Below are 16,235 nucleotides of genomic sequence, written 5' to 3'. Positions count from 1 at the left end.
AGATGGGCACAGATGTTAGCCCCGAGCCAATCTTCCTCAGCAAAAAGAGGAGGATTTGGCAACGGATGTTAGCTCAGGGCTAATCTTCCTCACCAAAAAAAAAAAAAAAAATGTAAACTTTTATTGGGGGGATAGATTCTATTTCAGGCAAAGTGTTCTGTTATATTTATTCATTAATCCTTTGTCCTAAATATGATCAATTATAGAAGTTTTGAAAATACCAATATCATTGGTATTTAAAATGATCGTTTATTTTAAATAATCATTTAAAAATAATCATTATTAATATATGGTATCTTTGCTTCCAGTCTCCTATTCTGTACCATGTGTGTGTATTCATTGATTGGTGGCTGCCAGACTCACACTACCAGACAAATGTGAGACAGTTCATTAACAAGTTCATCCTCCACACATGACCCCATGGCAGGCAGCCATACCAGCATTCCTAGAGCAGCTTGTGGGAGCCACGATGGGCACTAAGAACTTGCCCTCTAAATATTGGGGATATGTGTTCTGATTACAGATTACTGCTTTCTATAATAGAGGTGTAGACATAAAGGCAAGCCACCAATGTTTCAACCCCCACCAGCTGAGTGGCTTCCAGGGTATTTAAAGGGAAAGCACCTTTTTTTCTCCTTCATTTTTTCCTTTCCCCCTTTTGGGGAGCCAGATATTTAAAGATTAGGATATTCAAAAGTAACTGCATATATGGGGGAATTTAGAAAGTCACTGCATGTGACATAGCCTTAGAAAAGTCCTGAGAATACCTTAAGCTTATACCACAGGGTGATCCCAGCACAGAGACACCCTATAGCAATAAAAAAAAAAAAAATCAGTTGCATTTCTGTATGCTAATAACGAACTAACAGAAAGAGAGCTCAAAAAAATAATACCATTTACAGTTGCATCAAAAAGAATAAAATATCTAGGACCTATACAATGAAAACCACAAGACATTATTGAAAGAAATCGATGATGACATAAAGAAATGGAAAGACATCCCATGCACATGGATTGGAAAAATAAACATAGTTAAAATGTCTGTATTACCTAAAACAATCTACAGATTCAATGCAATCCCAATCAGAATCCCAATGACATTCTTCACAGAAATAGAAAAAAAGAATACTAAAATTCATATGGGGCAACAAAAGACCCCAAATAGTTAAAGCAATCCTAAGAAAAAAGAACAAAGCTGGAGGCATCACAATCCCTCACTTCAAAACATACTACAAAGCAATAGTAATCAAAACAGTGTGGTACTGGTACAAAAACAGATACACAGATCAATGGAACAGAATTGAAAGCCCAGAAATAAAACCACACATATGGACAGCTAATTTTCGGCAAAGGAGCTAAGAACATGCAATGGAGAAAGGAAAGTCTCTTCAATAAATGGTGTTGGGAAAACTGGACAGCCACATGCAAAAGAATGAAAGTGGACCATCTGCTATTGCCATCCACAAAAATTAACTCAAAATGGATCAAAGACCTGAAGGTGAGACCTGAAACTATAAAACTCATAGAAGAAAATATAGGCAACACACAATATGACATTGGTCATAAAGGAATCTTTTTGGATGCTATGCCTACTCAGACTAGGGAAACTAAAGAAAAAATAAGCAAGTGGGACTTTATCAGATTAAAGAGCTTCTACAAGACAAATGAAATCAGGATCAAAATGAATAGACAACCCACCAGCTGGGAGAAAATATTTACAAAACGTATATCTGACAAGGGGTTAATCTCCATAATATATAAAGAACTCACACAACTGAACAACAAAAAAACAAACAATCCAATAAAAAAATGGGCAGAGGAAATGAACAGACATTTCTCCAAAGAAGATATACAGATGGCCAATAGGCACATGAAAAGATGTTCAACATCACTAATCGTCAGGGAAATGCAAATCAAAACAACACTAAGATATCACCTCACGCCCATTAGAATGGCTATAATCACCAAGGCAAAAAACAACAAATGTTAGAGAGGATGTGGAGAAACAGGAACCCTCATACACAGCTGGTGGGAATGCAAACTGGTGCAGCATCTATGGAAAACCGTATGGAGATTCCTCAAAGAATTAAAAATGGAAATACCCTATGATTGAGCTATCCCACTACTGGGAATCTATCCAACAAACCTGAAATCAACAACCCAAAGAGGCTTCTGCACCCCTATGTTCATTGCAGCATTATTCACTATAGCCAAGAAGAAGCAACCCAAGTGTCCCTCAGCTGATGGTTGGATCAAGAAGATGTGGTATAGTGGCTGACCCCGTGGCTTAGTGGTTAAGTGCGCACGCGCTGCTACTGGCAGCCCAGGTTCGGATCCCAGGTGCGCAGCGATGCACCGCTTCTCTGGCCATGCTGAGGCCGCGTCTCACATACAGCAACTAGAAGGATGTGCAACTATGACTTACAACTATCTACTGGGGCTTTGGGGAAAAAAAAAGAAGGAGGATTGGCAATAGACGTTAGCTCAGAGCCGGTCTTCCTCAGCAAAAAGAGGAGGATTAGCATGGACGTTAGCTCAGGGCTGATCTTCCTCACACACACACAAAAAGAAGATGTGGTATATATGCACAATGGAATACTACTCAGCCATAAAAAAGAGAAAATCGTCCTATTTGCAACAACATGGATGGACCTGGAGGGTATTATGTTAAGTGAAATAAACCAGAAAGAGAAAGACAAACACCGTATGATCTCACTCATATGTGGAATATAAACCAACACATGGACAGAGAAAACTGTATTGTGGTTACCAGGGGCAATGAGAGTAGGGGGTGGGCACAAGGGGTGAAGGGAGACATGTATATGGTGAGCGACAAACAAAAATGTACAACCAAAATTTCACAATGTTATAAACTATTGACATCAATAAAAAAAGTAATTAATTAATTTTAAAAAACCAATAAACCCTGTGGAAGGGAGAGAATCAGATTTCCATAGACACCACACTGTAAGATTCAAATGTCCAGTGTTCAACAAAAAAAATTACAAGGCATAAAAAGAAACAAGAAAGTATGGCCCATTCAAAGGAAAAAATGACGACAAAAACCATCCCTGAGGAGGACAGTATGGCAGACCTACTACACAAAGACTTCAAAACCACTGTCTTAGAGATGTTGAAAGAGCTGAAGGGAGACATGGGACAAAGTCAGGAAAATGATGTATGAATAAAATGAGATTATCAATAAAGAGCTAGAAAACATAACAAGGAATCAAAAACAAAATGTAGAGCTAAAAGTACAATAACTTAAATGAAATCTTCACTGGAGGAATTCAAACGGAGACTTCAACAGGCTGAAGAAAGAATCACTGAAATTGAAGAAAGGATAATTGAAATTATCAGATCTGAAAAACAGAAAAAAGATTGAAGAAAGGCAAACAGAGCCTGAGGGAACTACGGGATACCATCAAGCAGACCAATATACGTATTTTTCAAGTCCCAGAAGAAAAGAGAGATAAAAGAGTAGAAAGAATACTTGAGGAAATGATGGTCAAAAACTTCCCAAATTTGTTGCATGATTATGAATCTACAAATCCAAGAGTTTTAACGAACTCCAAATAGGATGAATTCAAAGAGACTTGTCCGGTTCAAGATGGTGACGGAGGAGGATCCTGAACTCATCACCACCCATGACACACTGAATTTATAGCTACATACAGAACAATTTTCTCTGAAAGAAAGATAAAAACTAGCTGAGCAATTTCCACACATCGGGCCAATCAGAAAAAACTCACATTGAAATAGGTAGGAGAGGCTAAGACACAATCTTGCCGTAAACCCCACCCTCAGTGTGGCGAACTATGGTCGGGAACTCACAATCCTGAGCTTCTCCCTGAGGAGCAAAGGGCTTGAACCCCACATCTGGCACCCCAACTTTTCAGGCCTGTGCCTGAGAGAAAAGCCCCCAAACATCTAGCTTTGAAAACCAACAAGGGTTGCATCCACGAGACCCATGAGGCCATAGCAAACTGAGAAACAGTTCTTAAAGGGCTCACGTGGACTCACCTGGTTATATCCTAGGGCACAGCACCGAGGCAGCCAACTGAAATGTGTCTAGTCTTCCTATGAAAGAGGCCTATTTGTTTATCTTAAAGCTTTGACCTGAAGGGCAGGCATCTAGTTTAACACACATCTAGGGGCCTGCTGTAATCCTCTCCAGAGACCTCAAGGGCGGTGGCGTAGATGCTATCTTAGTGTTCTTCCTCTGCCTCACTCCAGGTCACTAGTATCTCTCAGGAAGGAGTTTGTGCACATGTCTGGCACCCTGGCTTTTGTGGCTGCTGCCCAGAGGACACATCCTTTGATAGCCTGGCTCTGTGGCCATGGGGCTGTGTTCACAGGATCAATAGGACAGTAGCAAGCAAAGAAACAATTCTTTTTTTTATGTCACTTTTTTTATTGTGAAATTTTTGTTGTACATTATTGTTTATCAGTCACCATATAAGTGCATCCCTCCACCCCTTGTGCCCACCCCCACCCCCCTAGCCTCCAAACAGTTCTATCTGTCCGTGTGTTGGTTTATCTTCCACTGATGAGTGAAATCATGCACTATTTGTCTTTCTCTTTCTGGCTTATTTCACTTAACATAATACCCTCCAGGTCCATCCGTGTTGTTGCAAATAGGACGATTTTGTCTTTTTTTATGGCTGAGTAGTATTCCATGGTATATATATACCACATCTTCTTTATCCAATCATCAGTCGAGGGACACTTGTGTTGCTTCCATGTCTTGGCTATAGTGACTAATGCTGCGATGAACATAGGGTTGCATAAGCCTCTTTGGATTGTTGATTTCAGGTTCGTTGGGTAGATACCCAGTAGTGGGATAGCTGGATCATAAGGTATTTCTATTTTGACTTTTTTGAGGAATCTCCATACTGTTTTCCATAGAGGCTGCACCAGTTTGCCTTCCCATCAGCAGCGGATTAGGGTTCTCATTTCTCCACAGCCTCTCCAGCATTTGTTGCTTTTTGTCTTGGTGATTATAGTCATTCTAACAGATGGAAGGTGATATCTTAGTGTGGTTTTGATTTGCATTTCCCTGATGATTACTAATGTTGAGCATCTTGTCATGTGCCTGTTGGCCATCTGTATATCTTCTTTGGAGAAGTGCCTGTTCATTTCCTCTGCCCATTTTTTGATTCTGTTGTTCGTTTTTGTTTTTTTATTCAGTTGTGTGAGTTCTTTATATATTATGGAGATTAATCCCTTGTCAGATATATGGTTTGCAAATATTTTTTCCCAGCTGGTGGGTTCCCTATTCATTTTGATCCTGGTTTCATTTGCCTTGTAGAAGCTCTTTAATCTGATGAAGTCGCACTTGTTTCTTTTTTCTTTTGTTTCCCTTGTCTGAGTAGACATGGAATTCAAAAAGATCCCTTTATGGCCGATGATGAGTGGTGTACTGCCTATATTTTCTTCTATGAGTTTTATAGTTTCAGGTCTCACCTTCAGGTCTTTGATCCATTTTGAGTTAATTTTTGTGTATGGTGAAAGAAGATGGTCTACTTTCATTCTTTTGCAAATGGTTGTCCAGTTTTCCCAACACCATTTATTGAAGAGACTTTCCTTTCTCCACTGTATGTCCTTAGCTCCTTTGTCAATGATTAGCTGCCCATAGATATGAGATTTTATTTCAGGACTTTCAATTCTGTTCCATTGATCTGTGTATCTGTTTTAGTACCAGTACCACACTGTTTTAATTACTATCGCTTTGTAGTATGTTTGGAGGTCAGGGATTGTGATGCCTCTAGCCTTGTTCTTCTTTTTCAGGATTGCTTTAGCTATTTGGGGTCTTTTGTTGCCCCATATGAATTTTAGTATTCTTTGTTCTATTTCTGTGAATAATGTCCTTGGGATTCTGATTGGGATTGCATTGAATCTGTAGATTGCTTTAGGTAATATAGACATTTTAACTATTTTATTCTTCCAATCCAAGTGCATGGAATATTTTTCCATTTCTTTATGTCATCATTGATTTCACTCAATAATGTCTTATAGTTTTCATTGTGTAGGTCTTTCACTTCCTTGGTTAAATTTACTCCTAGATATTTTATTCTTTTTGTTGCAATTGTAAATGGGATTGTCTTCTTGAGTTCTCTTTCTGTTAGTTCGTTGTTAGTATATAGAAATGCAACTGATTTCTGTAAGTTGATTTTGTACCCTGCCACTTGGATGTAGTTGTTAATTATTTCTAATAGTTTTCCAATGGATTCTTTAGGGTTTGCTATATATAAGACCATGTCATCTGCAAACAGCGAGAGTTTCACTTCTTCGTTGCCTATTTGGATTCCTTTTATTCCTTTTTCTTGCCTAATTGCTTTGGCCAGAACCTCCAGTACTGTGTTGAATAAGAGTGGTGAGTGGGCACCCTTGTCTTGTCCCTGTTTTCAGAGGGATGGCTTTCAGTTTTTCCGCATTGAATATGATGTTGGCTGTGGGTTTGTCATATATGGCCTTTATTATGTTAAGGTACTTTCCTTCTATACACATTTTGTTGAGAGTTTTTATCATAAATGGATGTTGGATCTTGTCAAAAGCCTTCTCTGAATCTATTGAGATGATCATATGGTTTTTATTCCTCGTTTTGTTAATGTGGTGTATCACATTGATTTGTGGATGTTGAACCACCCCTGTGTCCCTGGTATAAATCCCACTTGATCATGGTGTATGATCTTTTTAATGTATTGTTGTATTTGGTTTGCCAATATTTTGTTGAGGATTTTTGAATCTATGTTCATCAGGGATAGTGGTCTGTAGTTTTCCTTCTTAGTATTGTCTTTGCCTGGCTTTGGTATCAGGGTGATGTTGGCCTTGTAGAATGTGTTGGGAAGTGTTCCATCTTCCTCTATTTTTTGGAATAGTTTGAGAAGGATAGGTATTAAGTCTTCTTGAATGTTTGGTAAAATTCTCCAGAGAAACCATCTGGTCCTGGACTTTTATTTTTTTGGGAGGTTTTTTATTACTGTTTCAATCTCTTTACTTGTGATTGGTCTATTCAGGTTCTCTATTTCTTCTTGATTCAGTTTTGGGAGGTTTTATGAGTCTAGGAATTTATCTATTTCTTCTACATTGTCCAATTTGTTGGCATATAGTTTTTCATGGTATTCTCTTATCATCTTTTGTATTTCTGTGGTATCTGTTGTAATTTCTCCTTTTTCATTTCTAATTTTATTTATTTGAGCCTTCTCTCTTTTTTTCTTGGTGAGTCTGCAAAGAAACAATTCTTTTTGGGGGGGGGGGAGAGGAGATCAGCCCTGTGCTAACATCTGCCAATCCTCCTCTTTTTTGTTTTTTTGCTGAGGAAGACTGGCCCTGGGCTAACATCCATGCCCATCTTCCTCCACTTTATATGGGATGCTGCCACAGCATGGCTTGTCAAGCGGTGCGTCGGTGTGCGCCCGGGATCCGAACTGGTGAGCCCCGGGCCGCTGCAGCAGAGCACGCGCACTTAACCACTTGTGCCACTGGGCTGGCCCCTGCAAAGAAACAGTTCTTACCTGGCTATCACCCCAGGGCTCAGTGTAAAGGAAGCAGACAGAAATTCCCATCTCCTAGTCTTCCCCTGGAAGAGGTCTAGTTGCATACTTTAAAAGCTGCTGCCTGAGGGTCTGGCTTCCAATCAGCCTTCCAATCAGCCTGAACGTAGGTGCCGACTGAGACCCTCAACTTTGGACACTGACAGGTCTTGGTACACCCTCAACTACTGGGAGCCACTAAGAAAAAAGTGGGCTGCTTGGATAACCACAAAGATTTGAGAGACAACAAAGAGCTAGGGCAGAGTTGAACAATAAGTTTCATCTCCTACATGAGGCCACTGCTTCGAGACTGGGAGAGGTGGCTGTTTTATCTAATGTATAGAAACCAACACAGAGAGAAGGAAAATGAAGATACAGAGGAATATGTTCCAAATGAAAGAACAAGATAAAACTTCAGAAAAGACCTTAATGAAATGAAGATAAGTGAGATCACATCAAGAAGTCAGGATGGGGGCCAGCCCAGTGGCATAGTGGTTAAGCTCGTGTGCTCTGCTTTGGCGGCCCAGGGTTTGTGGGTTCTGATCCTGGGTGTGGACCTACACACTGCTTATCAGGCCATGCTGTGGTGGCATCCCATGTACAAAGTGGAGGAAGATTGGCACAGATGTTAGCTCAGGGAGAGTCTTCCTCACCAAAAAAAAAAAAAAAATCAGGAGAACAATTCATGAATAAAGTGAGAATTTCTATAAAGATAGAAAATATAAGAAAGTGCCATTAGAAATCACGGAGCTGAAAAATACAATAACTGAACTGAAAAATAAAATAGATGGGTTCAACAGCAGACTAGATGAAGCAGAAGAAAAGATCCATGAACTCTAAGACAGGGTAGTGGAACCCATCCAGTCAGAGCAGCAAAAAGAAAAAAAGAATGAAAAAAAGTGACGATAGCTTAAGGAACTTATGGGACAACATCAGGCAGATCAATATTTGCATTATAGGGGTCTCAGAGGAGAAGAGAGAGAGAAAGGGGCAGAAAACTTATTTGAAGAAATAATGGCTGAAAATTTTGCTGATCTGGGGAAGGAAACAGACATCCAGATGCAGGAAGCCCAGAGAGTTCCAAAAGGGATGAACCCAAAGAAATCCACACCAAGACACATTATAATTAAAGTGTCAAAAGTTAAAGACAAGAAGAGAATCTTAAAAGCAGCAAGAGAAAAACAACTTGTTGCATACAAGGGAACTCCCATAAGACTATTAGATTTTTCAGCAGAAACTTTGCAGGCCAGAAGGGAGTGGCATGATATATTCAAAGTGTTGGGGAAGGGCCGGCCCCATGGCTTACGGGTTAAGTGTGCGTGCTCTGCTGCTGGCAGCCCGGCTTTGGATCCTGGGTGCATACCGACTCACTGCTTCTCCGGCCATGATGAGGCCGCGTCCCACATACAGCAACTAGAAGAACGTGCAGCTATGACATACAACTATCTACTGGGGCTTTGGGGGGAAAAAATAAGTAAATAAAATCAAAGTGTTGGGGAAAAAAAAACTACCAACCAAGAATAGTCTACCCAGCAAAGTTTTCCTTCAGAAATGAAGAAGAGATAAAGAGTTTTCCAGACAAGCAAAAGCTAAAGGAGTTCATCACCACTAGACTAACTTTATAAGAAGTATTAAAGGGACTTCCTTAAGCTGAAACGGAAGAGTGTTAGTATTAGCTTAAAAAATATAATTGATAGCTCAGCGAGGAGAGAACATGAAGTCATATGATATGCTCAATTAATACAAGAGAAGGCAATAAGAGAGGGGAACATAGAAAAGAAATGTAGATCAATTGTAATAAGTAGAAAACAGAAGCACACATGGTAGATATTAATCCAACAATATAGATAATAATTTAAATGTGAATAGTCTTAATATACCATTAATAGACAGAGACTGGCAAAGTTAATAAAAAGAAAAACAAGAACCAATTATATGTTGTCTATAAGAAACCTACTTTAAATATAAAGACACAAATAGATTAAAAGTAAAGAAATGGAGAAAAGTATACCATGCTAAATATTTACGAGAAGAAAGCTGGATTCACTGTATTAATCTCAGACAAAGCAGATTTCAGAACAAGGAAAATTATCAAGGATAAATAAGGGCATTCCATAATACTACAGGGGTTAGTTCTCCAAGAAAATGTAATAATATTTAACATGTATGCACCTAACAACAAAGCATCAAAATACAAGAGGCAAAAACAGATTACAAGGACAAATAGATGAACCCACTATTATAGTTGGAGATTTCAATGCTACTCTATTAGTAATTGACAGAACCAGCAGCAGAAGATCAGTAAGGAAATAGTTGAACTGAACAGCGGCATTGACCAAATGGATCTAATTGACATTTATTGAATACTTCATTGAACAACAGCTTATTGTATATTCTTCTCAATGTCATGTGGAACATTCATCAAGATATTGGTGACACTGTGGACCATAAAACACACCTCAACAAAGTTAAAAGAATAGACTTCATACAAAACATATTCTCAGACTACTATGGAATTAAGCTAGATATCACAACAAAAATATAGTAGGAAAATCCCAAAATACTTGTAGATTAAATAATACCCTTTTAAGTAATACAAGGGTCAAAAAGGGAGTCTCAAGAGAAATTTATAAAATATTTTGAACCAAATGAAATGAAAATATAATTTGTCAATTGTGTGAGAAATCTGTCCTTAGAGGGAAATTCATAGCATTGAATTCAGCATATTAGAAAGTAAGAAAGATATAAAATCAATAATTTAAGCTTCCACCTTAGAAAACTAGACAAAGAAGAGTAATGTAATATAAAGTAAGCAGGAGAAAAGAAATACTAAAAATTATTACAGAAATCACTAAAATTGAAAACAAAAAATCAAAAGAGAAAATCAAGGAAATCAAAGCTGGTTCTTTGTAAGGAATAATAAAGTGATGAACCTCTAGCCAAGCTAACATGAAAAAAAGAGAAAAAGAGAGAAGACATAAATTACTAACATCAGAAATGAAAGAGCGGTCATCACTACTGATTCCATGGACACTAAAAGGTGAACAGAGGACTATTTTGAACAATTCTATACCCACAAATTTGATAACTTAGATGACTTTAACCATTCCTTGAAAGACACAAGCTACCAGAATGCACACTAGGAGATAGATAATCTGACTAGGACTATATCTACTAAAGAAATTGAATCAGTTATTACTAATCTCCCCAAAAAAGAAAGCACTGGGCCCAAATAGTTTCACTGGTGAATTCCACCAAATTCTTACAAAGCAAAACATAGTTTTACCATACCAGCAATCATGCTCCTGGGTATTTATCCAGTTGAGTTGAAAAATTATGTTCATACAAAAACCTCCCCCAGCAATTTTACAGCAGCTTTATTGATAGTTGCCAAAAACTGGAAGCAGCCAAGACGTCCTTCAATGGATGAATAGGACTTTTAAACTTTGGTACAACCTCTCAATGGATTAATATCCAGTGATTTTTTTTTTTAAAAAAAAGAGCTATCAAGCCATGGAAAGTCTTTAAATATATATAGCTAAGTGAAAGAAGTCAGTCTGAAAAAGGTACGTGCTCTGTGATTCCAAATATATCACATTCTGGAAAAGGCAAAAATATAGAGACAGTAAAAAGATCAGTGGTTGCCAGCCATTCCAGGGAAAGGGGAGAGGGATTAATAGGTGAGGTACAAGTATTGTTAGGGCAGTGACACTGTTTTATATGACACTGTAATGGTGAATACAAGACATTATATATTTATCAAAAACCATAGAAATGTATAACACACAGAGTGAACCTTAATGTAAACTATGGACTTTAGTCATTAATAATATATCAGTATTGGTTCATTAGTAGTAACAAAAGTACCACACTAATGTAAAATGTTAATAATAGGGGATACTGGGTGGGCGGGAGAGGAGAGGAGGGAGTATATGAGAACTATTTATCTCCTCTATTTTTATGTTAATCTGAAACTGTTTTAAATACTAAAGTCTATTAATTAAAAAATAATCTTGGGCCGGCCCTGTGGCTTGGCGGTTAAGTGCACGCACTCCGCTGCTGGCGTCCCGGGTTCGGATCCCGGGCGCGCACTGACGCACCCCTTCTCCGGCCAAGCTGAGGCCGCGGCCCACGTGCAGCAACTGGAAGGACGTGCAGCCATGACATACAACAATCTACTGGGGCTTTGGAGGGAAAAAATAAATAAATAAAATCTTTAAAAAATAATCTGGGGCCAGCCCCAGTGGCCCAGTGGTTAAGTTTGGCATGCTCTGCTTCGGTGGCCCACGTTTGGTTCCCTGGTGCACACATATACCACTTGTCTATCAGTGGCCGTGCTGTGACAGTGGCTCACATACAAAATAGAGAAAGACTGGCACAGATGTTAGCTCAGGGTGAATCTTCCTCAGTAAAAAATAATCATCATTATCATCATCTGGCAATCTTGTTTCAGGGAGAGAACTATTTCCGCTCAGCAATCAGCTAATACCCAAATGTTAGCTTGAGACATTGTTTATTATTAAATGTAAACCAAAGCTGAGTTGTATATGCATCTTTACTTCTATGGTCATAGCACTACTGATTGACTTAGTAAATTAAAATTTTCACACATGGAAAAAAAAGGAATATGGCTCGGCATTTTTAGAGTTTTCTCTTACCTGTGGTACACCGAATAAATTTCAATCATTATTCTTGAAATCTACTTAATGATTTAATTTCCAAAGTACCTTCAATTGACTTGTTTGTAGGGTGCACCTTTGGGTGTGGCAGGATGTCCATTTTTCTCACCCACTGCTGGGGGCGAGATGAATATCTTTGTAAATGAGGAACAAATTTTCTTTTTGTATCCATCATGTAAGATCCTGGGAAATGCATTCACAATAAAGAGAGCTGTTGACATGTTGCTGGTGGAAGACCATAGGGAAATTAGTAACAATTTATTCACAGTTCAAACTTTTGATCCCATTATTGACCAGCTGCCTAGTGGAGCCACCTGAATCCAAGTTGGGCTTCAGGAAGATCTTGCAGTTTGTGGTGCACTTAAAACATCCAACAGGCAGATTACATGGGCAAATACCTTTTGTTAGATGAGACAATATAGGAAGGCAGCACAGTATACTGACCAAGAGCATGGGGCTGGTGCCTGATGACCTGGGTTCAAATCCCACTAGAAGCCATATGAACCTGAGAAGGTTATATAACCCCTCTGTGCCTGAGTTCTCTGCACTGCCCTATGAAAACTTTAATAGAAGCTACTTTTTAGTATTATGGTATGAGGACTCTATAAGTTTTCAATCATTAAATGTCTAGAAGAATAAGCTAGAAACTGGGTAGGGTTGCCTCCAGAGAGGGGGCTTTGGATGGCTATAGGACAGGGGAGGAGGGAAGGTTACTTTTCATCCTTTACATGGGAAGGATGGTTTACAGCTCATGGAGAATATCTGTTATCATCTCATGTGATCCCCGCTTTAGCCCTGTGAGGTGGGCAGAGCAGGGGCTGTAACTCACATTATGTAGTTCACGGCACTGAAATCTAGAGATTTTAAGAGACTTTTCCAGAGTCACGATACTGATGCATGATGGATCTGGGACAGGAATGTAGTTGGTTCTGTGACGACAGAGATCTCTGAACACCTGAGACCTCCAGATCATGCCCTGTACACGAACCAAGAGCTCCCCTCAGTCTCTTTCTCAAAATATCCTGCCCCAAGATTTCTGCAGGAGACAGTTGCTCCCCAGGAAGAGGTACCTGAGACAAGAGAAGGCCCCAAACACTGACCCAGCCCCTGCCTCTATGTTTCAATCCCTGACCCAAAATACAATCAAGTTTCTTCAAAAGGAAGCCCCTCTGAAGGACCAGGAGCAGTCCAACTGTGGCCATCCTCCCCCACCATCTTCACACCAACGGCTGTCTCACATTGAGCCTTCCCGACGACCAGTTGACTACCCTGAGTGACCAGTGGTCTGCGTGACAGCCAAGCTGGCTCAGAACTCAGGACATTCCAAACCAACTGTCACATGGTGGCTCTGCCAAGAATTAACTTCCCTCCAGCTGACCAACCCTGGATGAGCAGTTAATGTGAATTAATTGGGAAAGTGGCCATCTGGGCTGGTGCTTTGGTGGTTTAATGAATTAAGTCTGTGACCCTCAATGTCTCATTGACTATTGATCTGAGCGACGGTCTGAGCAGCCTGGACTAAGGCCTAACTGAGAGTGGGCAGTGGCTGCACTGGCTCTGAGTGTGCCCCTTTCTGCTCATTCCTTCCTCACCCAAATCCAGTCTCTACTCAGCAAACCCCCCACCCATTCCTAGATCCTGCAGTGGCAGGGGACAGAGTCCCATCTCCTCTTAGAGGGACCCCCCCACGCCCACAGCCTGGAGACCCCATCCCAGGACTCTCACTGAGGATCAACAGACCCTCCTTCCCTCAGTTGCCAAACATTCACTCCACCAGCCCAATGGCCCTGTCCCTTCTCACCACTCTCCTCGGCAGCACCCACACACCCAGTGATCCTGTCCACATCAACCCATGGAATTCCCGCCATGAAATCCCGGTTTCTTTCTAAATCTCTGGATTTAGACTGCTAATGTTTGGTTTCAGATTTTGACATCTACATTCAGGAAAATTGACCTGTAATTTTCCTTTCCTGTAATGTCTATGCTGGAGTGGTATCAAGATTATCTTGATCTGAATGACTGTTATTAAAAAGACAAGAAATAACAAGTGTTGGAGAGGATGTGGAGAAAAGGGAACCCTTGTACACTGCTGGTGGGAATGTAAATTGGTGCAGCCACTATGGAAAACAGTATAGAGATTCCTCAAAAAATTAAAAATAGAAATATCATATATTCCACTTCTGGGTATTTATCCAAAGAAGACAAAACACTAATTCAAAAAGATGTATGCACCTCTATGTTCATTGCAACATTATTCACAATAGCCAAGACTTGGAAGCAACCTAAGTGCCCATCAATGGATGAATGGCTAAAGAAGATGTGGTATATACAGTCATAAATTGCTTAACAATGGGGATGCATTCTGAAAAATGTGTTATTAGGTGATTTCATCATGTGATCATCACAGAGTGTACTTACACAAACCTAGATAGTGTAGCCTACTACACACCTAGGCTACATGGTACTAATCTCATGGGACCACCATTGTATATGCAGCCCATTGTTGACCAAAATGTTGTAATGCAGTTCATGACTGTATATATAATGGAATACTACTTGGCCATAAAAAAGATGAAATTTTCCCATTTGCAACAACATGGATGGACCTTGAGGGAATGATGGTAAGCAAAATAAGTCAGATGGAGAAAGACAGTTACTGTATGATTTGACTCCTATGTGGAAGATAAACAAACACAGAGATATGGAGAACAAATTGGTGGTTACCAGAGGGAAAGGGGGTGGGGGGTGGGCCAAAGGGGTAAAAGGGCACATGTGTACGGTGACAGATGGCAACTAGAGTTTTGGTAGTGAACACGATGCAGTCTATACAGAAGTCAAAATACAATGATTTACACCTGAAATTTATGTTATAAAACAATGTTACCTCAATTAATAAAACAAAAAAGCATCTCCTGATGTGATGAAAGTACTGTGGGTGTGTTCCCTCTGTATCTCTTCCCTGGAAGAGTGTGTTCAAGATTGGCATTATTTCTATCTTAAAGACTTGGAAGAATTCAAAGGAAGACACCAGGGCCAGAAGTTTGCTTTGTGAGAAAAAATATTCTTGGTATTTCTTGGTTTTTATTTGATGGCTGCTTTACATATTATATGATGCACAGACATTAAGTGTACAGCTTGACGGCTTCTTATAAACACGTGTATTGCCAACATCCAAATCAACATATAGAATTTCTGAAATACCCTGGCAGCATTGTTTTTGCTACTTCCCAGTCAGTAACCCCCAACAGGTACCCACCATTCTAACCATGATCACCATATTTTAGATTTCTCTGTTTTCAAGTTTAAACAAATGGAAACATACGGTATGAACTGCTTTGTGCCTGGCTGAATATTATGTCTGAATATTATTTGAATTCATCTATGTTGCTGTGAGAAGCAAAAGTTTATTTTGCATTGCTGTCTCAGTATATAACATTGACAGTATATGGCACGATAAGCTTACTCTCTCTACATTTTACATACACTGTGTCATTTCCCATGGTGGTTACTTGGAATGATGCTGTAATGAATGATTCTGTATAGGCCTCCAGGTGGGCATAAGCATGTCTCATTCATGTGTCTGGGATGCATGTGGCAGGAGTGGGATGGCTGGGTCATAATTACAGATAACTGCAGCACACACTGGAAAACCATTCACCAAAGTGGCTGAAAGCATGTACATTCCCACAGCAACACGTGTGAGTTCCAATTCCTCCACATCCTCACCAACCATTGGTTTTGTTAACCCTGAAATCGTGTCCATTCTGGTGGGTGTAGGAGTGAGATGTTGAGGTTTTGATATGCATTTTACTGATCACTAGTGATATTGAGTGTATTTTCAAATGCTAGCCCACACTGAACTTGTGGAGGCTTCTATGATTTGTGGTACACAAAAGTGGGGGCACAGTGGATTATCTATCTGTCTCAGAGACCTTCCATCCTTTTAAGTTTCCATGTGACCTAAAGAAGAACCGTGGCCCTGCTTTAAGGGTGACATACATTACTAAGAGGAGATATATAT

The sequence above is a fragment of the Ceratotherium simum genome, chromosome 35, assembly GCF_057802395.1.
Source record: "Ceratotherium simum simum isolate JZ-2026a chromosome 35, ASM5780239v1, whole genome shotgun sequence".
Lineage (NCBI taxonomy): Eukaryota > Metazoa > Chordata > Mammalia > Perissodactyla > Rhinocerotidae > Ceratotherium > Ceratotherium simum.
The sequence above is the reverse complement of the archived record's forward strand: the minus strand, read 5'-3'. Positions refer to the sequence as shown.